The sequence below is a fragment of the Heliangelus exortis genome, chromosome 2 (genome assembly GCF_036169615.1).
Source record: "Heliangelus exortis chromosome 2, bHelExo1.hap1, whole genome shotgun sequence".
NCBI lineage: Eukaryota > Metazoa > Chordata > Aves > Apodiformes > Trochilidae > Heliangelus > Heliangelus exortis.
This window is the reverse complement of record NC_092423.1, coordinates 100,588,273-100,609,564: the sequence shown is the minus strand read 5'-3', so window position 1 is coordinate 100,609,564 and position 21,292 is coordinate 100,588,273. Positions and strand designations below refer to the sequence as shown.

The 21,292-nt window shown below is 39.2% G+C and overlaps 1 long non-coding RNA gene across 3 annotated transcripts in view; it reads right to left on the bottom strand.

Moving 5' to 3' along the window:
- LOC139793080 (uncharacterized) overlaps positions 1-21,292 on the bottom strand; it is an 80,717-nt gene that overhangs the window by 30,643 nt on the left and 28,782 nt on the right. For 2 of the 3 annotated variants that reach the window (XR_011724487.1, XR_011724486.1), the window contains exon 2: positions 1,364-1,456. The exons of the other annotated variant lie outside the window; for it this stretch is intronic. This is a non-coding gene — a long non-coding RNA (uncharacterized lncRNA). The remainder of the gene's footprint in view (positions 1-1,363; positions 1,457-21,292) is intronic. 3 annotated transcript variants of the gene reach the window in all.

The window sequence follows — 21,292 nt, the reverse complement described above, 5'->3', positions numbered from 1 at the left end:
AAATCAAGCCTCTGCCTATTCAAATCAGGGCACTTTTTGTGACAGAACAAACAATTTTTACTGTTCAATAACAATCCTGCAGGCAAAATTCTGTCACTACATTAAGTAATGTATATATTGCTTAACATGGGGAAATCTAGACCTTACTGTAAAAGCTATGTGGAACACTTAAGGGTCATAATTGCAAAGTACTTGTAAGCTCAGGGTTTGACCAATAAATGAAAATTAACAATCAAAGGGAATGTAGTCAAATGCACATTAAATATTCCTGTCTATATTTTTGGGTATGCACAAATATTATCTGTTTCACTATAGCTGGATAGAAAAATAAGAAGTGTCCCTGTTGACCATCATCAAGCAACTGATTTTCAATACATGTATCAGTAGAAATCATTATTGTTCAGCTGAATTTTATTCTCATTCCAGCCTGAGGAGTGGTGAGGTTTTTCTCTTCTGATTTCATTCACTGGACCCCATGCTGATTTGAGTAAACAGATTTCATAATAAATTTGATGAAGTCTCTGATATCTTTTTCTGGACTTCCTGACAAGCTGTTTTCTATGCTTTTCTTCTTCTGATGTTATCAGATCTGCTTCCTGAAATCCATGCTTGTTTACAGGTTAAGTTCACCGAGTAACTGATTATTACTTATACAGACTGGCTGAAAAGTGCTGGATTTGGACACTATTCTATTTGCTGTGCTTCAGATTAATATTTAGGATAGTGGACCTCTGACCGAACTACAAATAATATTAAAAAAAAAGCCAAAAAGTAACACAGGGAAACTTCAAAAACAGCAACATATGGTAAACATATATAGCTATTAAGTACCTACCAAGAAATCTGTGCTCTATCTCCATAAATCCTTAATCCAGAGATACCCCCATAAGAGAGCCCCTAAATAACCTTTTAATAAAACCACATACTAAATAATGGTCTCCACAGTCTCTAATCCATTTGAAGTCTTCTTCAGTGTTTGCTTCCAACCCAGCAGGAGCAGTAAGATGCAGTGCCTCAACGTGTGCACAACTGTTTAATCTCTTAAAAATCCTTAAGCTCTAACAGCAGAATAATTAACAAATTCTCACATTCAGTCTCAGATCCAGGCAGGCAAGACTTAATGTCACCAAATTTAGACAGCTAAATTGTATGTTCATATGTATATGTATAGGCAACATATAGGGATCCTCTTCTATGTCATCTCCAAGAATGTGCAAAAGGCAAGTTAGTTCTGGCAAGATTTTGAACTTTGCATTTTAAGGCAAGGATTAGGCAGCTAACAGAGGAAATGGAAGATTATTTATCATTTGATGTTTTACAAACTATTCCATAAAAACGTGCAAAAACATCACAAAGAGAAAACCTTTGTTTTCTCATTTCCTTGCTGTGCTCCTGGGAGGAATCCAACTCAGCAGGGACTGTCACCTTTAGATCCCCCAGGTATTGGTTCTTCCTGCTACCAAAAAAAAAAAAGAGCAAAGCCAGATAATGATGGTAAAAAGCATTGTCATTTTTCAACTACTGAACTACAAGGAGGAACTGATCATAACATTCTGCCCCAGTTCCTGACTCAAGCAGCAAAAGTGTGAACCCCTGTGTATACTTCATACCATTTGTTTCTCAAGGGCTGCAACAGTGATTTCATCCCTTTGGTTTATTTATGTTAATACTACAGTTTTGTGAGCAAGTGCTCAGGTGAAAAGATAAAAAGGGAAGCACAGGCCCTTGTTTTTGTCATTGAAAGCAGGGAGAATCAGCAGTAGGAGCTGCAGACTCAGACAGGTATCAAATAGTTCTCTACAGAAAGATACTGGCTTCTTTTTAATTGCCGGAGGTAGTGGAGCCCGTGCATAAGTGTCACAAGAATGTCACTAAGGAAATTAAAATTCCTGAAACATTACAAAGAGGTGTGTTTGGTGAAGGTTACAGAGGTAGTGCACAAAGGTGTTTTGCAGATGGGTTCAAAGTAGCAAAGTGATTTCCCTGATTAAATGTTTCATTCAGTGTATGTGTCTTAACTGTACCTCAACTTTCCTTTAAAAAAATAATCTCTATTTTCAGGTGAAACCTGGCACTTCTTCAAGAAGGGTAAAAAATAAAACTATTAATTTCTTTTAAAATTATGCTTTCATTTTGAGAAATGACATCGTTTGAAAGTATCCCTCTCTTATTTTATGTAAGTCTCAGCCCTATCCTTCAAGGCTTCTAGTCAGACTTCCACAGGGAGGCACACAGAGAGAGCACAGAGACATTTTTGGTAGAAAAGATGGTTGCAGGATTTCCAGCCTGCCAAATTAAGTGGGAAATAATGTTTCCTCAATGGCTGCCAGCTTTGTCTCATTCCATTCCTGACAGCAAACCCAAGAAGTGACATGACTGATCTCTGTGGCTTGTGAAAATGCAGGTACTTTTTTGGTCAGTCACCTGAATTGATAGCTCAAACCCTCCCAGCTGCTTGGCTGCTTAGCATGCCATTAGGCAGCTTATTACCCCAGCAGGCCCACTGGGAGAGCCTGCCCGCAGGCATTTCTGCAGGCTGCTTCTCAGCTCTCCTGTCAAATGGGATGGGGATGCACTTTTTCAGGCCCTTTAGAGACCCCTGGCTTGAAAAAAGGAATGGACTCAACCAATAATTTTCATTCGGGGAAATGGAGGCGATACAGTAAAAATACCTCCCTTTAAGGAGAAAACCTCAAAAATTTGCCACTTTGAGCCTATGATAGTGCTGCTGTTTAGTCTTCTTCATCTGTTGGCTAACTAAATCTCATGCTACAAATGGTAAATGAGAGATTGCGAACCAGTGCTCTAACTAGGATGACTTTGTAAATTTCCCAGAAGATGGCTGTGGGTCTTAGAGACTGTTTGTGTTGTGTTTATCTTGGGGCTGTACAAAGAATGCAGCTTAGAATTTGTTGTTTGGGTCTTGGGATCTGCTGAAGAATTCAACCCCTGAAACAGTGCTGGAAAAAACATAAACATCAGGTATGAACTAAAACTCAACCTGAGTAGCAGAAGAATAGAGTAAAAGAAAATCTCCAAATCCTTTACTATTTTTTTCCCTCCCTTGCCCCACCCCAGATGTGAAGAATCCATTTCAAAGGTCATCTGCCAGGGAAATCAGATAGCAGACCTCTGAGGGTTGGCTTGGGAGGGTACTGGAGCTATGGTGATCATTAATTACCTACATCTGAAGCTTACTAGAGCAAGACTGCACTGACATAAGGATGATGACACGCAGCAGCTAACCTTTTCCAGGGTTTGGATCATTTTCTCCATGCTTTCTAACACAATGATTCAATTTTGGCTTTGGTCTTAGTCACTTCAATGTATTCATAAGCACTGCTATTGAGCTTTAACTTTAAGGAATTATTTAACTTTAGTGAATTACACAATGTTTTTAACTAAGTTATCAAATGCCTTTCCAAAAGTTTACATGGTGTTACCCTCTCCTTCGGGTGGTTATTGTGTGGAACGTTTGCTTGGAGTTTCAAAATAAACTTCTAGCACAACAGAGTCTACCGTGTTGCATCTATATTTACAGCTATATATAGATCTCTCTTTAACATGGAAAGCCTTCTAACTACAGCTTTAGTCTAAGTAAGCAATACTAGTGTGATAAAATGGGATAACAGCAGTTGTTTACTTATAGCAGTTTCACAACTACGCTAAAAATAATTGCATTCAACTATATTAAAGCTGTGCCATGAACTAGCTTTTACAACAGTCAGTTGTAAATACCATAACAGCTTTTTCTCTGTGTGTGTGAGCTTAGCAGTCTAAATATTCTAGGAATAAAAGCAGAAAGTATTGTGGTTTACTTTCACATAATTATGTTAACTCATTTGCAGCCTTGTAGAGAACTAAATAACACAAAGCAGGTATCCCAATAAACAGCAATTTCCTTGTTCTGCTGGAAAAGCACCAACATGTATATTCAGGAATGTACAGGTACATATGCAGGAGTGATTTCTGTAGAAACTTCTCTTGTATGGTCTGTTACAGAACCTGTCTGAGCAGCCCTGTACAAAATGAAGAATTTGATGTTACTTTATTGTCCTTCAGAGCACTGGATAAACGTATTAAACTGGACTTCAGCATCCCCATTAATAGTATTCCTGTTGCTAGGAAACAGTTATCAGAACCCCATAAGCCTTGTCTTTGGGACTGCTTTCATACCTCACCCAGAGCCCCTGTTCTGACATCCTTGAAATTGTGTTTCCATTTTTCATTGTCTTTCCTGTTATTTTTCTCCATCTGTTTTTTTGCTTACAAAATCCAGTTTTGCAAATGAGGAGGTACATATCATGTAACTAACCAGAGGTGTAAAATGGAGCTCTCCTTCAAAATGCATCCTCTCAGTATACATCAAAAGTATTACTGAAATAGCTTTTTGCCCTCTGCATTTGTCCTGGGATAACTGTTAGTGAGGGTGGGACTACCCATGGAAAATAACCACATCCTAAGTATTTACTGAAATTTCTGGGTAAAATACAATGGTTTCTTTCCCTTCACTGGTGAGGTATTTATTGCCCCCATCCACTGCAAGTTTATGCTTAATTGGAAGTCTCATTATTTTATTTGATGCTCTTTTAGATTATTTCACTCTCCATATGTGACTTACTGTGGAATTACTTGAAGAAAAGGGCACTGGGTCCTTCTGCTTATCAAGCTTATAAATAGATTGCACAGTTTATCTTTCAAAATCCTAGCAAAGCCAAAATGATAATTATAGCTATATAATTATTAAAATGTGTTCCTAGCTGAGCTTGTTATCACATCTCAAGAATCAATGAAGGAATAGATGCTGTGGATTTGATGACAAGGTTGTTTCAGTGGTTCTTGTTTTACAAAACACAAGTAAGGAGGTGGCAAAAAGGTCAGAGAAGGTGGCAAAAAAGGTGAATTCAGCGTTCTGCTATAGAAGGCACTCTTTAGGATCCTCCAAGGATGTTGCTAAAAAGCTAGTCTGAGATATGAAAAAGCCCAGAGCTTCTAGACTTACCCTACTTAACCTTTTACATATCCCTGATTCAACACAATATCCAAATATACATTGCCAGGACACTTTTGCCTCAGAGTATCAAACTTCTGACCTTGCAGTTGTTGTAAGTCAATCACAACGACACGTCCTGCTGTACCATGTTATAAATAAAAGTAACTTGCTCATCAAATGCCAAACAGCTACCAGGACTATGCAGCCTGATCCTGCAGTTCTCACACAGGCAAGGCTGTCACTGAGCTAAAATCTTATTTATACTACTGATGGCCTCAATTCCCTTTTATTCATAGTCATATAAATCAGGATTCACTCAAATTTAATCATGGGTTTAGACAGAAAATCAAATGTGAGTGAAGAGCCAAAGGACAAGTTCCTGCATGCAGTAATCCTTCAGAATTCCATGCAATCCTTCAAATCTTGCTCAGCAGAGATTTTGTCTTCCCAGCAACCTGAAACCACTACAGGAATTGTAACTTCAGTGCTACTGAAAATAATTTCTGAATAATATTCATTACTCATTTCTTACACTGCCCTCTATGGAGTTGGCTTGCTTTAGCCAGGCTGTAAACTCTTCCTTCTCCTTCTTGCATACTGTAGGGTACTGTGAGGGCTCCCCCTTTGCCCTATGTCTTTACTTTTCCAAATAGATATTCAGCTGCAAAAGAGGGAAGAAAAAAGTTGGAGCTGGAAACAGCTTGCTAAGAGCAGTTGATGCTGGCATTATCTTGTTCTGAAAAAAAGGATGTTGATTTTCTCTTCCCTCGTTATGAGCCTCAGATTAACATTATTCAGGAGCTGAAATGCTTGATTTATATCACTAAATCATATAAAAATTGTGTTGCTGCCGGTGCAGACCACTCAGAATGCAGGATGTGAACTGATATACACAGACTGTAGATCACACTGAGCCCAGAAAAGAGACAATATTGTAAAACAAATCCACCCTACATAGCACAGTCTCATCATGCAAATCCCAGGACTGGTGATAACTATCCCTCAGTGAATTCAGAAATTACCCAGTGAATCTCTAGCATCAAAGAAAAATCAAAAACCTAGACCTTGTCCTTGGATTTTACATCCAAATCAAAACAGTGACTGAAAGCCCCGATTTCAGAAAAACAAATTGTTCCAGCTTTAAGCCTGCCTTTGGGTGAGGTTGTTAGTAGGACAATGTATTTATAGGCCAAACCAAATACAGGTTTGGCCAAATTCTTGTTTTACTGTGGAAGAGCTGAGCACAACTTCATCTCTTGAATTTGCTGGGCTGTCATTCATTAGAATATATGAGTACCAGCTATTTCACTTTGGGCCCAGTGACAAGGCTAAATAATGCTACTGTAAAGAAGCACAAGATATACGCTCCAGCTGTCCCCTACAGTCCCTACATCCTAAATATATCTCTTTGGTTGTTTGGCTGGCTTAGTTTCCTGGAAGATTAGCAAATATTTAGCTTTACATATGGCTAGCAAACTGAATGGGAAATTAAAACAGGGTTTCTGGGAAAAGGTTTGTTCTTACAATACAGTGTACAGAACATAATAAGTGTCTTTGCTGTCCCTGTGTATTGTGCCAAAAAGAATTTTTTAAAAAGCGTAATCCAGAATACAGCTCCTTTCTTGTTTGCACTACCCTCTTTTAAAACCTCAGTAAAAAATCTCCTTTTCCAACATACCTACAAATACTTGGCAACAGTTAGGTTTCTCTGTGCTAAGAACAGTATCTGTCATGATGGTGGGGAAGGTCTTGCCTCCTTACACTCCCTGTCTCCATCTGCTGCCCAGTACACAGCACTTTAAGGTCCTGTGGTAGGGAAATGTCTCAGTGCTGTGGATTTGTGCAGGAGGTGCTGGTCCAAGGATAAAGCTCTTAGTTCTAAGTTCTAGAAATAATAATAATAATTTTCCAGGTTTCTCGGCTGTGTCAGCAAAGTGGTATTTATGGCAGTGACAGACACCTTCCTACAAAAGGTCAAGGCACAACTCCTCCAGTCTGCTCTCACCTTTCTCTTTGCTTGTGATTGCTTTGTGTATGGGCCTGACCACAATGCCAATGAGGAGAGGAGGGAAAGGGAAAGGCAACCTCAAACTCTATTTCTTCCCCTCCACTTCTCAGGGTTGCTGGGGGCCTCACAAGCATTAGGAGAACAGAACCAGGCCTATAATATTCTCTGCTTTATCTGTATATGAGGAGCTACTGTGGGGAAGCACCCTGTACAAAGCCCATAAGTGTGGGGAAACCTCCATCTCTACCTCCAGATCGACCCATTTTGCTGCCCTTTAATGAATTTCACCCGTGCCTCTAATGTTTATATCCCAGTACCAAATTCATAATTCCCATGGAAGCTGTGGTTCAAACAGTACCTTTTTCTGGTCTAGAAGAATAGCAGCAAATGACTCAGAAAAAAAAAAAAAAAAAAAGAAAGAAAGTTGCATAAATGATTTTGATCAGATACATGATGGGTTCTGGATTGATCCCTCATTGATTTGATTCTCTGCAGTCACAGCTTTGGGATCTCATTGCCCTTTGTGATGGTAGGAGTATTCAGGCTGAAGGCCCTGAGACCTCAGGCTTTAAGGAGCCCTCCAGTCAGGAAAATTCAAGGATTTAGTAGAGGAGTCATATACCTAGGCCACTTTCATAGTTGTTGTGGATTAAAACTGGGGAGCTTGGGAAACACTCTAGTTCAGGTTGGAAGGTGCTCTGAGCAACCTATTCTAGTTGAAGATGTCCCTGCTCACTGCAGGGGGTGTGTACCAGATGACCTTTAAAGATCCTTTTCAGCCAAAACCATTCTGTGATTCTGTGACTCTATGACTTGCTTGTATCGTAACCCCGCCTCTCAATAAGATTTGCTGCTGGGAAATTCCTTCGTTTCCATTTCTTGCTCACTTTGCACAGTGCCTGGAGCAGGACTGGCTGCTCCTCAGCCCAGCCCAAGGGCATCATGTGCTACTAACAGGGCCAAGGGAGCCTGCCTGTGGATTTGCACCTCCCATCACTTTTGCATGCTGGTTTTTTGGACCTGCTGTCCTGAGTAGCACAGTGCTTGCCAGGCACTCTGCCACAAATCCTCTCTCAGGAAAATGCAGGTGGAAAGCAGCAATTAATTCTGCTCAGCAGAGCACTCATTTAGGCAGCATGGCTGCTGGGATGATCAGTGGAGAGGAAGGTGCTTTTTTTATGTTGTCCCTCATGGCCAGAAAAGCCCTAAGTGATTGGGTGATATGTTGGAAAGGTATGTTGGAAAAGTTGGCTGAAAAAGATGTTTTTTTCTTGCTGATGCCTTTTCCCTAAGGACCGTTCAGGTTAACAAGGAGAAATTCATTCAATTGTGGAAGTAGAGGTGGCCTCTGTATTCCTGTGAACTTCTTCTGCCCAAATGAACTCATTTAGTGAGGCAGCTTCCCCAGCCTGAAACTCATTCCTTTGAGCTTTCTTGCTTTGTGGGCCAGTAATAGAAGATATTAAAGGCAGAGGTTGAATGAGGGCACAATTGCTTTGTTTACTTGCTTGTTTGTTTAGAATTCAGCTATTGGAAGTGTGACTCCTCTGATGTTTAAAAGAAACCCAACTATAAAATATCCTATTGCTTTTGTCTCTTGGCTTTCTCTGTTGCAGAGCATATTACTCAGCAGGAGCAAAGGAAGCCGTGGCTTTCAACTTGGCACCTAGCTACTGGCACTTATGCTTGTGAATCAGCCTTTCATCGAGACTATTGTGTTTTAACTATTTTCCTGATTGCTCAATTATCAATCTGTCATTTCATCCAAATTTCAAGGGGACTTGACCAGTCCTGTTTTCACCACAGAATCAAAGCTGATTACCTCTTTGGGATCCTCATAGCCTCTCTCTCTGAACCTGGTGTTTTCCTGCAGGATAGTCTTGTTTTTTCTTCTTAGAGGCCCTTTGTCTGGGGTTATTACTTTGGCTGTCTTAATAAGTCAGAGCCATCTGGAGGCATGGTTGACCGAGTTTGCACCTGCGTCTACATCTGCACTGTCTGGCCATGTCAGGTGGATGTTCACTTAAAAGATCCATCTCAGTGTGAGAAAAAGGAAAAGAAAAGGGAGGGAGGGTGTAAAACTCTGATTCCTGCCTCTCTGCAACAGCAGGTGCACCAGATGGCTCACAAAGTAATTAGGGTGAAGAAACAGTGTCAAGACTTCGTGTGGTGTGGTCTGTAAATGATCATCAAATCAAATTCTTTATCAAAGATGGAGTTTGCTCTCTCTCCCCACTGGCAAATCGATACACATTTGAAACAGCTCATGTGATCTGCTTCCTTACGTGCAGGTACCTGGAATGCAGACAGAGAAAACTGGTCTAGAGACCATTCTTGTTAAGCAGCCATCTGTCCTAACAGACTGTCCCAAAGCATTCCCAGCCTGTTGAGTAGTTATGCTTCACTTTATCTGAACACTGCCTCTCCTAAAAATATATTTCTTTCATCTTCTTTAGTGGTCACTGAGAAGGAATTTTGCTGTGCAGTAGGTAAGGTAAACAGCACAAAGCTTCCTGGCAGAGTTACGCTTTGGCAGCAGAACAGGACCTTGCACTGGTTTCATCTACAGACCTAATTATTTATAAAGCTTCTCAAAATTTTCTCATTTTTCTTAGCTTTTGACTGTGTTAGATCCCTTCGACACAGAAAGACAGGGGCTCTTGCCTGAGTCTGCTTAGTTTATGATTAGTACATTGGATATCTGTCAGTATATGACAACATACTGTCCCCATGTCTTAGCCTAGGGTGCCTCAGTGGAGGACCACTGCATCCCTGCACAGCTTACAATTTTGAAAAGGATTGCAGCTGCCTCACTATCTGCTGCCCTTCTCTTCACCTGCCCCTCTCTAACTCATCTGAAATAACCACTCTAACCACTACTCTGGTCTCATCTATTTTTGAGGCTTTGTCCCCTATTTCAAATCCCACATCATGCCCAGGGATGTCCTGTGCCACTCTGGCACCCATGGGAGCAACATTGACAGAGGTCACAGATGTTGGTGTGCACTTTAATAACAGACCTGAGGGTTTAAATACTTTCACAAAGGCATTTCTGTTTCTGTTCTGAAACGTCTCTTTGTCACACATAGCTTTTCATCAAATAACTACAGTAGAGCAATACTGTATGAAAAAGGAGAAGCCTAAAACCGAGCTGTCTGCTGGCTTCTCAGATAATCACAGAGTCGTAGGGGAGCAGCTGTACAGGGCTTACATACTCCTGGATGAATTCAGTAGAAAAACTTACGTGTAGAAAGAAGTTTTAACAATGGGCACAATGCTAGGATTTGAATTTAAGGCAGGCAGTCTGTTGTCCTGCTGTTATTTACTAAAAAATGAATCATTTTATATTTGACTGTCAGCATGTTTGTTTGTTTTGTACAAATTGTATTCTGGTACAGTGAGTTTACAGCTTAAAATTAATAGAAGATTTACCTTTCCAAATCTATGGGGTTTTTTGGAAAGCCAGTTTATAGCTGAATGGTGTCTGCTAAAGGAAGTTATGGCTGGGTGAAAGGGATACAGAGTTCCTGTGGCAAACACATGCCACACATAGGAGAGGAAACTTTATGTGAGTTGCACAGGGAACTGTAGTGGACTGCCCTAGTGTAGGGACTGTAGTCTGGAAACACAGTGTGAAGCTTAACCCAAGGAAGTTGTACAGAACCTATAGTTGCATTTGCAGCATTTAGATACATAAATTTGAAACTATCTTTTAAAACCCCCTCAGAAGATAACCAGCAGTATCTAAGGTTCCTGGGCTTTTTTTTTTTGGCCAGAAAGTTTGGCCAAGGTCTTATTGATTTTCCACTGAGATTTAAATATTATTCAGGGGACAAACTAATTCATCTGAAAGAGCAGTACAACTCAGGTTGGACTAGGCTCCACAAAAATCAGAAGTGCTCTTGGTTTCTTTTGAAATGCTGCTCCTACTTTCCTCTCCTCCTCTCTCAGATTTGGCAGGCTGGTGTTAGCAGTTCAACTCTTTTAATTTCTGCACTCTGTTCAAACTTAGATAATCATCTATCCCTGTAAGTACAGTGGTGAGCAGGGTCTCAGTACTTTGCAAGTACATTCCTAGCTATTCATAGCAATACTTTTCTCCCCCGCTCAGTGAAAAAGAGCCACATTTCCCTATCAGTATTGCTAAAATCACCTTCTCAAATCAAACCTAAACAAATGAAGCATTTGTATATATGCTCTGCCCATACCTGTTTGCAGAGTAGATAAGGTATTCTGGAGCTCTTTCCCTTCCATCTGGAGTTTACAACATCAAATATGTCTTCACTGGAAGATGAAAAAAAAAAAAATCTGTTTGAAAAATACCTAAATCTTCATTTTCCTGAAAGGGGCAGTTCAGGAGTTTTCCTCAGCTTTAGTTTGCACTTTTGCCTTTGTTTTTTGTAACATCTTCATAACTACCGGAAAATACAATTTATTTCCCTACTGCTTTTGATTAGTCCTGGTTGGTAAACAATGAAGATTAATTGTTTTCTGATGTAGCAGAAGCAAATGTGCTTCTTATTCATAAGTAACCTTGGCAGTGTCAGGAGGGGCACACGCAGCCCTAGGAACAATGTTCTTAGCTCTTAAAGAAAGTTCATGTTCTTGCTGCTTCTTAGGTAGATAAAAATATGTCAGAGAACTAAGATATGTTCCAAGTCTCACATTCAAATTAATAGGTAATTAAGTTGAAAAGCATCTTTTGACTTATTTCCCTGTTTTTATAAAGCTCTTAAATATTTATGGAACATCTGTGAACGTGCTTGTTTTCCTGCTGTACAATCTTAGTTTCTCTGTCTTGCTGAAAGACCTGTGGCAAACACATTAAATCAATGATAGGACTGTTTTTGGAGTAGGTCTGCATGGAAAAGAAGGAGAGGAAGCAGCTCAGGCCCATCACAGCCTGGATCCCAGTGCAGTTAGTGAGAGTTGAGGCTTTACTGGGGCAAGAACAATGCTGTGGTTTAGGATTTCTGTTGCTTCCACTTTAGGTTGGTAGCTGGGCTTTGTACAGCTGGGCAAGGTACTGACACACACACTGGGATGAAACCTACCTCAGGCATTATATATACCCCTTTGCAAAACAAAAACATGATGCATGGATGAGGGGGCAGGTAAGTTTTAAGGTAGACATCTTTTTTTCACACGAGTATATAAGGAGCAATTTAACTGCTTATAAAATGAAACAAGTGGCTATATTTGCGCTGGTAAATGATGGAATACAATAAAATGTTATTCTGCGAATATTATCTGTTATATGTTGGAAAACAGAAGAAGAAAAGAAATAGTAAAATTATACTATTAATCTATTCATTTTGCTCCATGGAAATGTTTCTTTGAATCAAATTATTCTATAATGACCTATTCAGTGTTTTGCATTATCTTTGAAACAAATAATCTATTACTTTCATACTTCTCTGGTACCTAAAATGTGTCTCAGTTCTTCAAACATTGATGTTTGAAAGTAACATTTATTTCTACTTCACAAATAGGAAACTGAGGTACTGTGATCCTAAAAATATTGTTTGCTGGTTGGAGCAGTCACACTGAATCTGTGCATACATTTTGCAATGACAGAACCTAACACAAGGCCAAGATCAAACAAGAAAGAGAAGAGGACTGTGATTAAAACTAGACCATCTCACATGATGATCACATGATATATCACATGATAAATCACCTCTCACAAGCTAGGTAGTGTGGTCTATCCTTCCTTAGTGGCAGCAGGAGTTTTGCCTAAGAGCTATAAAATTAGTCCTTCGTGCATGTTAACATTTTTAATAAAATTCTTTACTCATAAATCATAAGTGTAAAATTCAAATTTGCAGTATTTATTAATGGACTATTTACTTGTGGTCAGCTTGGACTCAAGCACCCTTTCAGTAACCCAATTGTGCATTGTGAGGATGACATGCCAAAGCATTGAGCTTGTTTTGAGCAAAAAGCCAACTGTGCTCACTATAACTCTGTGCTGAAATAATTTTTGTACTAAGCCTTATGTGGCAGCTACATCATTTGAATTAAGAGACTCTGTAGAATATTTTTGCAGCTTTTCTAATTAGAATAATAATTATGTAGTGTCTACTATCATGGAATTCCAAATGTTAAGCCTGAGGTCAAATGGCTTTGAAAACTGAAACTCTCCGCTCCTTTTGTAGGAAAAAACAGACAAGACAGTTCTGGCCAGCTTCATTTACATAATTAGAAATCTTGCTTACCAATGATTCCATCTACTGAGTTCTGCTTTTCAGATGGGATCTTTCTGCATAAATGACAAAAAATTGCACCTCGTGCACCCTAGCAGCATGCACCCCAAAACTCGATCAGTCATTCTCATCAGCAGGCAGTAATTTTATGTTTGATACTGCAATAAAAAGAGGTCAGTTAGAGGATGCATGGTCTTTTTATGGGCATGGAGAGGGTTCATAGATTTGGTGCTCTTGAGTGCTGCAGGCAAAGCTCATATAATGTGTTAGCTTTGGGCCTGAAGAGAACACATGGTCAAGATAGTTCAAAGGCCTCTTAGGGAAGACAATACCAAACCAGGGGGAGAAGGAGTCTTGAAATCACAGAAGTGAGCCCAACTAGCTGCACATCAGTGAAGGTGCTGGTGAAGTGATTTTCCTTGAACTGAAGCTGTATGGTGGAGGATCAATCAATCGATTTATAAGCACCTCGAGGATAATAATAGTCTAGTGAATGTGAATTTGTCAAGGACAAATTGTATCAAACTGATCTAATTTCTTTCTTTGACAGGATAAGTGAATAAGAGGGAAGCAGTAGATGTGATATATCTTGACTTCAGTAAGGCTCCTGAGTCTCCTACACAGCATTCTTGTAAGCAAATTAAGGCATATGATTAAATCACTGCAGAGACGGCTCACAGATGGTTTAGAAAACCAAATAAAAGAGAAACTATCAAAGGTTTGTTGTCAAACTGGGAGGACATTTAAAATGTGCTGTTTCTAAGCCCAGTTCTATTCAATCCTTTGCTGATCAATGATCCGGATGATGAAATGGTAAGCATGCTTTTCCATTTGGAAAGAATTCCAGAAACTAGAAAGATGTTCCAAAATCAGCTGGTGGAAATTTGATAAAGACACATGTAATTGCTATAGAAATGCTTACAAAAAAGGAGGATAAAACATTTAGGAAGCAGTATAAGGCAGAAAAGTAATTAAAAGTTAAGGGGACTCCGTGTCAACAGAGCAATACTAAGTTGAAATAGAATCTTCCTATTCTTTGATATATTAGTTTTCATTTGTAAAGGGGCAAAAGGCTCTGGGTGACTCTGGGTAACCCTGATTGAGTAGGGTAGTTGGACAAGATGACTTCCAGAGGTCCTTTCCAATGTTAGCCCTTCAGTATTTCTGTATCTCTATAGCTATTTTGAGACCAGTGATATACCAGTTAGAGTACAGTTTCAGGCTATGGGAAATACGTAAACAAATTCTAGAAGTGCAAAAGAAGATAAGATAAATAACAAAGGCTTGAAAAACTTGACAGCTGAAATAGGCTGGAAGTGAAGTAGGCCAACCCTGTATCATTTTTTGCACTGGACAAAAAATGTCCTACAACTTCTCAGTGTCATTAAAGCAGATAACTAACACTTGAAATAGACTTACAATGCCTGTTTGATTTTGTGTCATTTTATCATGTATTTAGAAATGTAGATGTTCTTTCTTTCCAGTTGAAACTCCTCATGCTTAACAGGTTTTCTTGTTTGCCTTTTTGGTGGTTTGGTTTTTTGTGTTCAAAAATACCCCTAGAGAGATGAAACTCTGCTCTTGATCTGGCAACTAAGATTCACAGACAAAAAATATAATAATTTCAGCACTGTCTATTTAGGACTTTGTAAATTTTATGATATTATACCACTTTCTTCTGCATCTCTTTTCTACTGATTGGAGTGACACAGGTGGACCAAATGAGCAGTGGTAGTCAAGAAAACACTGTGGCTTTATAGAGTAACTAGTCATGAAGGAAAAGCCTTGAAACACTTCCAGAACTAGAGGCAGAGAATTTATTGTTCCTGCTGGAACCCAGAATAACTACTGCTTTGTGTCATCATTTTATAATCCTTGTCTGTCAATAAACATAACTGTAGCTAGCAATAAAAATGATACAGGCTCAGTCAGGCAACACTACCCTGGTAAAACAAATTTATGATCCAGTTAATATTTTTAATCCTGTTAAAAAGATGACCTCAAACCCCAGGCCATTTATCTAAGCTTCTGTCCCCTGAAGGAGCACATGTGGATGTCAGATACGTAAAATCTGCTTTTGAATCATGTTGATCTTGGGCCAAGGCTGGGAAACAAGAGGGAGAAAGAGTGGAACTATAGGCATCTGTCTGCAAAAAAACCACCCAGCCCTATTAGTGTCTGTCTCCTACCTAGTATGGAGTCAGTCAAACGCTCCTGCAGATTGAAATGAAGCTGTTCATCTGATAACAGAAAATTCAGAATGTTGTATTTTTCCCTTCTCTGCATCAGTTACATGCCAGCGATCATTCCAGTTCCACCACTGATCCGAGATGACTTATCACAACAGGGAGTTGTTCTATTTACGTTACTTCAGAAATCTCAGAGATGTTATTTGATCTACAGCATCCATTAGACACAGGAATACATTTCCTTCTCTATTGTTTCATCTTATTAGCAAGATATGGCAATGACACTGTCTGCTAATTGCTATCCAACCAGTGCTTTGTGCCTTGTTAATTTTGACTAAGACACTTTTCCTGCACAGCACAGTGTAGATATTACTAATAGGGAATAGACAGGTAGTTAATTGGTGTCTTGAGTCTTACACAGACAAATAAAAAATAGACTGATAATCAGTTATTCTCTGATGGAAGGGTCAGTTCTTGTCACTAGACTCTATACAGTCCTTTCTCTCTCTGTTGTAATGTATAATGTTTTATTCTTGTAAAAGGTGCCAAGATCCATAATGGCTACCAAAAGAATGAATGTGGCTGCCCACAATTTCTAATTGATTAATAGAAAGGAACACTTGATTTTTAAACTTTGCTCAGGTTTACTCCTGAAGGCGAAATCCAGGGGGACCCTAGGTCAGAGTGCATTTTTGCACTGTCTCCAATTTTCCTGGGAAGCCTGCAGGATATCGAGGCAAGATGCATGGTCCTAAAAACCCAGTTACAGGATCCACCAAACATAAAGTCAGAAGGAAGGCAGAGAAGTTAGTTCAGCCACGTAGGTTCTGCTTCTAGTTCTAGTCTGTCATATAAGGGAGGAATTTTGATGGCTCTAGACAGCAACACTTTGAGTCCTGAAATAACCAGAAGTTCAAGGAAATGAGTGGTCTTTCACCCAAGCTACTTATAAATTCCATTTGTTCTTTGACCTAGACCCAAACCCAAACCTTCTCTACTACCTCATCAAAAATACAGGTTGATGTTTCAGTTCTTATGTCTTATGTATACCAATGGCTTCTGCTACACACACAGAGATACACCTCAGGCAAACGAAATGATATCTCTTACAAACTGAGCTAATTGTTTAGAAAGGTGCACAGGTACAGCATTCAAATATCCTAAAACAGGAGATAATGGAACCTTTCCTATTATGAGGAAATATGTTTATACATCTGGTCTTGTAGAAGTGATCAACCGAATGTAAGTCCTCTTTCTGCAAGTCGGAGCTTTGTAGAGAACTGGTATCCTGCAGCTCCCACTGAAGGCAGAGCTATCAGTATGCAGCACTGCAGAAGTAAGGACAAGACTCTCAGATATCCATGCCTGCATTAAAGACAAATGTGGGAACTGTATGGAACATTACACATCCTATTGAATGTCTGTCTGTTGAATAGAAAGGTTTGGTTCAAAACATTGGTTTTGGTTTTGCTGTCCATTTTATTTAAATTTCTGTATCTGAAGAAATTACTTCAGACAATCAGTTGAGTGTAGCAGCTGAGAGGAACCCTAGGAAGACTATAGCATAAATTAATTTATGAGACACTGAAAAGGCTCTCTGGATAACAATCAGAAGAAGCCAGATAAGAAAAATGAAGAAGTGCAACAAAAAGACCCACGACACACAGTGCAGTCCAGTGACAGTCAAAGTCCAGATAACTTTTCCTACAGAACTGAAAGAAGACCACATGTGATCTTAAGCATGTGCAGTGATTGGGGTGAGCACAGCTCAGTGCAGAATCCTTGCACTCTTCATCCTGCCTAACATGCCAGTGACCCAGCACACAGAAGCTGACGAGTTTCAACTTCTCAACCACTGTCTGAACTTACAGACATTAGCAATTTAAAAATCACACCTCCATCAGAAAATGGTTTTTCCAATATTGTTATAATAACACCTACAAACAAAGAGGGGGAAAGAAACCTATCGATTTTTATGTCTTTCCTCACATTTGGGGGTTTTTTTGTTGGTTTGTTTTTTTTTTTCTTTTTCTTTTTTTCTTGTTTTTTTTTTGGTGGTGGTAGTGGTGGTTTTTTGGGTTTTTTTGTTGTTGTTCTGGTGTTCTTTGTGCATTTGAAATCAATCTGTACATTGTCTGTTTCAATGTTTGCTCCATCTACTCACTCCATTACCCTGAGGGGAGGGAAATAAGGGAGGGTTGGAGAAGGAGAGAGAAAAGCATCACATAGCAAAAAAAGAAGAAATTAAAAAAGAAATAGGATAACCTGTTTTTAAATCTGAAAAGAATTATCACAGGTGTTTGTGGTTGCATCTAAAGAAGGGTAAAGAAAGTGGTTTAATTTATTAGATTTCGGAAAAAAACCCAGCTCCTCTTGAAGAAAGGAAGGGCTGCGTCAATTTTCTGCCTGCAGGGAAGGCAGAGAGAGCAGGGGAGGAAAAACAGGGAAGAAGCCTCCTCCCTCCTGTGTCTGTCATTTTGTGCCTGTGTTGACATGTGCATGTGTTGTACACAGCCTGGACAAAATGACCAATGCACTTTTCTTGCAGGTCTGAGAGCAAACACTCTCCTACTCAGTTCACTTCCCCTCTCAATCTCAGTGCAATTGTCAAATTTGAAAATTACAGACATGGCATATCCTTAAGGATCTGCTAAAATCACCCTCCTGATTTCCTCCTTCCTTTCTTTCACTGGGTGGGCAGCTTTCATTTTTCACATTCAGTATCACTCCTTGTTTTCTCCTTTCAAATCTAACAGTGACGCAGGAAGAAAAAACGAAGACATAAATAGAATAAAGAATATCTCATTAGTTTTGATTTATTATATTTTCCCTTCCCTTGCAGAGAAAACTGTAGATTTAATTTGAGGAGGACCCAATTGGTAAACTGCTTCTGAGCAGAAGTTCAGCTGGAGAAAATGCAACTTAACCAGAGCAGTTTTTGTATGCTTACTTAATTCCCTTATACACGAGCTCTTTCTTTCCTTCTTCTACACAATGTTTGTCTCATTGACTCTTGTAATATTAACTACCAAAAAAGGCCACCTTGAAATTAATTTCACAAAATATCACCAAAACGGGCTTTCAGAACTTTATTTATGACTAGACAGGGGAGGTGAAAATTTAACCTTTGATCTAGACTAAATAACTTTTTGTCAGTTCACCCTGAACCGTCATTTCCACTGAATTGACTGAAAGAGAGAGAACATGTGGGAAGAAAAAAACCTGTTTTCTGAAAATGCTACAATTTTGCCTGTGTCTCATAGGCAAGCTGGAACTAGTCTACATCGAGCTGCGTTAGACAATAATATTTGTTTTACTGCAACATTTCTTCTTTGAAACAAGACAACTTAATGACAGATTTCTGAGTGATGGAGGCCACCATTTCCCTATCCCTTTTGCCACAATGTGTTGGAGCCTTTACCCAAAGAAACCACTGCTAGACCTAGGCAGAGCTGATTTCAGATACCTGTTTAGTCCCTGACACAACCAAAAGGTTTTCCTACTCTCCATGCAACCAGAGGTGACTCCTATTAATCCCCATTCTTTCTGCAAAAACACCCTGGTTTAGGTAGTTTTCTCAAAACTCAAATGTGGAGGAAACTTTGGTTTCCTAAAACTAGAGGGCGATTAGGCATTGGAATGGGCTGCCCAGGGAAGTAGTGGATTCTCTGTCCCTGGAGATATTTAAAAAGAGACTGGATGTGGCACCTGGATGTGGCCATGATCTGGTAACCGCAGAGGTTGTGGATCAAGGGTTGGACTTGAAGATCTCAGAGGTCCCTTCCAACCCAGCCAATTCTATGATTCTATGATTTTCCAAGTGAACAGAGAAGAAACACAGTCCAGGAACATAGGCATGGGAGGGAAAGAGGTAGAAGGAGGAGTGGCAGGTTTGGTAGCTGTGTCTAAGATTGACACGGACATATCAGCTTTGTGGGATTGAGGCCTGGTTTGCCCTACATCTCTGCAAAGTGCTTCACACATTTTGGACCCTTTAAGCTATTGCATTAATAGTGACCTTGGCTCACAAATAACAAATAGCATTAAGCCCAGTCCAGTCAATATTTAACCTAAGTTGGGAGGGAAAAGGAAGTGGCACTCCAAGCCCTATTCATCTCAGTTCCCAAATTGCGAGGTAAAACTTTCAGCCAGTGGGCAGATCGCAGGCATTATGTTCATGCCTGCTGATTTTTTCATTAGCACTGAAATGGTTAACAGTGAGAAATATTTAAAGTACTGCCTTTGGCTCCTGATCTTTTCTTCAGTGCTCTCTGTGGACCCAGAACAATGTCAAATTCTTGTTTACATTCCCAAGGTTTTTCTTCACAACAGCAGAGATGACGAGCAGAGATAGATTCAAAAAAGATTCCAGAATGGAAATGTGGCAAAAAGGTGCTGCACCTCTTTGTACCAGGGTGACCTAACGTGGGTTGGACCATATCTGTAAAGATTACATACTATTTATTAAGAAGTACATTTCATGTACTGGCAATAATTATTCAGGAAAAATAATGCAAAAAAGGATAACCTGAAGTCCAAAATAGAGAGCCATATTCTGTGCTTTTAAAGTGCTAATGTAAAGTCACAGGGAAAGAACATGATACACAGAATTTATGAGCACTGGAAACAACATGAGAGTGCAATAATGCTAGCAATAACAATTTGTGTCTTCACAGTGTTCAGTGCAGGAAGATGATAGAAAAAAAATGTAATACATTTTAACATTCAGTGGTCTTTAAAATGTAATATTCCTGATAGGGTTTTTCCAGAGAGGGGTCTGCTCATGATGGTGGAGAAGGAGGGAAAGAAATTCTCTATTAATTTTAGAATTGTTAAGCAACTTCCAGTTTCCAAGGAAAATGCTACTGAAAAAGAGTAACATTTATTCACCATTTTCTGACTACTAAATATAGATGCAATACAATAATAGAGATTCTTTTTTTCTAATTGTAAAATGTACAAGTGTTATAAATATGTTAAGTGCCTTTGTTGTTACAGTTCAGCATGGACTAAAAAATTGATTGCTAAGCGAGCTGTAGTCAGTATGTATTTCCAAAAATTTTAGGCAATGGTTATGTATTTGTGAATATGTGTTTTGTAATTCATTTGTGCTAGCAAGCCTTCTTTCTACAAACAAAGATCATTTAGTTCCTCTTCAGGAAGGAAGTCCAGATAAATGGGGCCAAGTGATAAGGTGGGGGAAGCATTTGTATTGGGGGGAATGTGTGGGGTGGGTGGGTAGGGGTATAATGCACTTGTGAGTACCAATTGAAAGAATGATGTCTGTAGAGAGACTTCATTTTTGGTTTTCTCTCCTTGTAGAGAAACTCCCTAATGAAGGAAATGTCCTTTAAATTCAATGCTAAGTGCTGCTACACCGAAGTGTGCATTATAACTCAATCCTAAAGACATAACTTCTGTTAAAAGACAAACCACAATTTTTGAGACTGTCGGGGTTAGTGGGTGTTTGTTTACAGTTGTTATCCTTAAGGAAAGCAAACTTTAACCTTGACACAGTGATAAAACTAAAGAAAAGAGGTGACTTGCTGAACCACTCCATTTCCTTTCAAGGGCCTGGTACATCAGCATGAGATGTCTTCCTGTGTGACACACACAGGCTTTAACAATAGCACATGTGGAAAAGTATTTAAAAGATTATTTTTTTTTTTAATAGGGGTGAATTTGTGAAACAATTACACTCTGGTAAATTTCTGTAAGATTTTTCTATCATAGCTGGAGATTCAGCAGTTGTAAAATAAACTAGGTGTATGATGCATTGAATGTCAATATCCAGATGAAGGACTGAGCAAGAGGTTAGACATTTTGTTTAATTTTAAATAATTTTATTTAACTGTACAAACTAGTTGATGAAGATAAATCTCTAATGTGTGCCTCT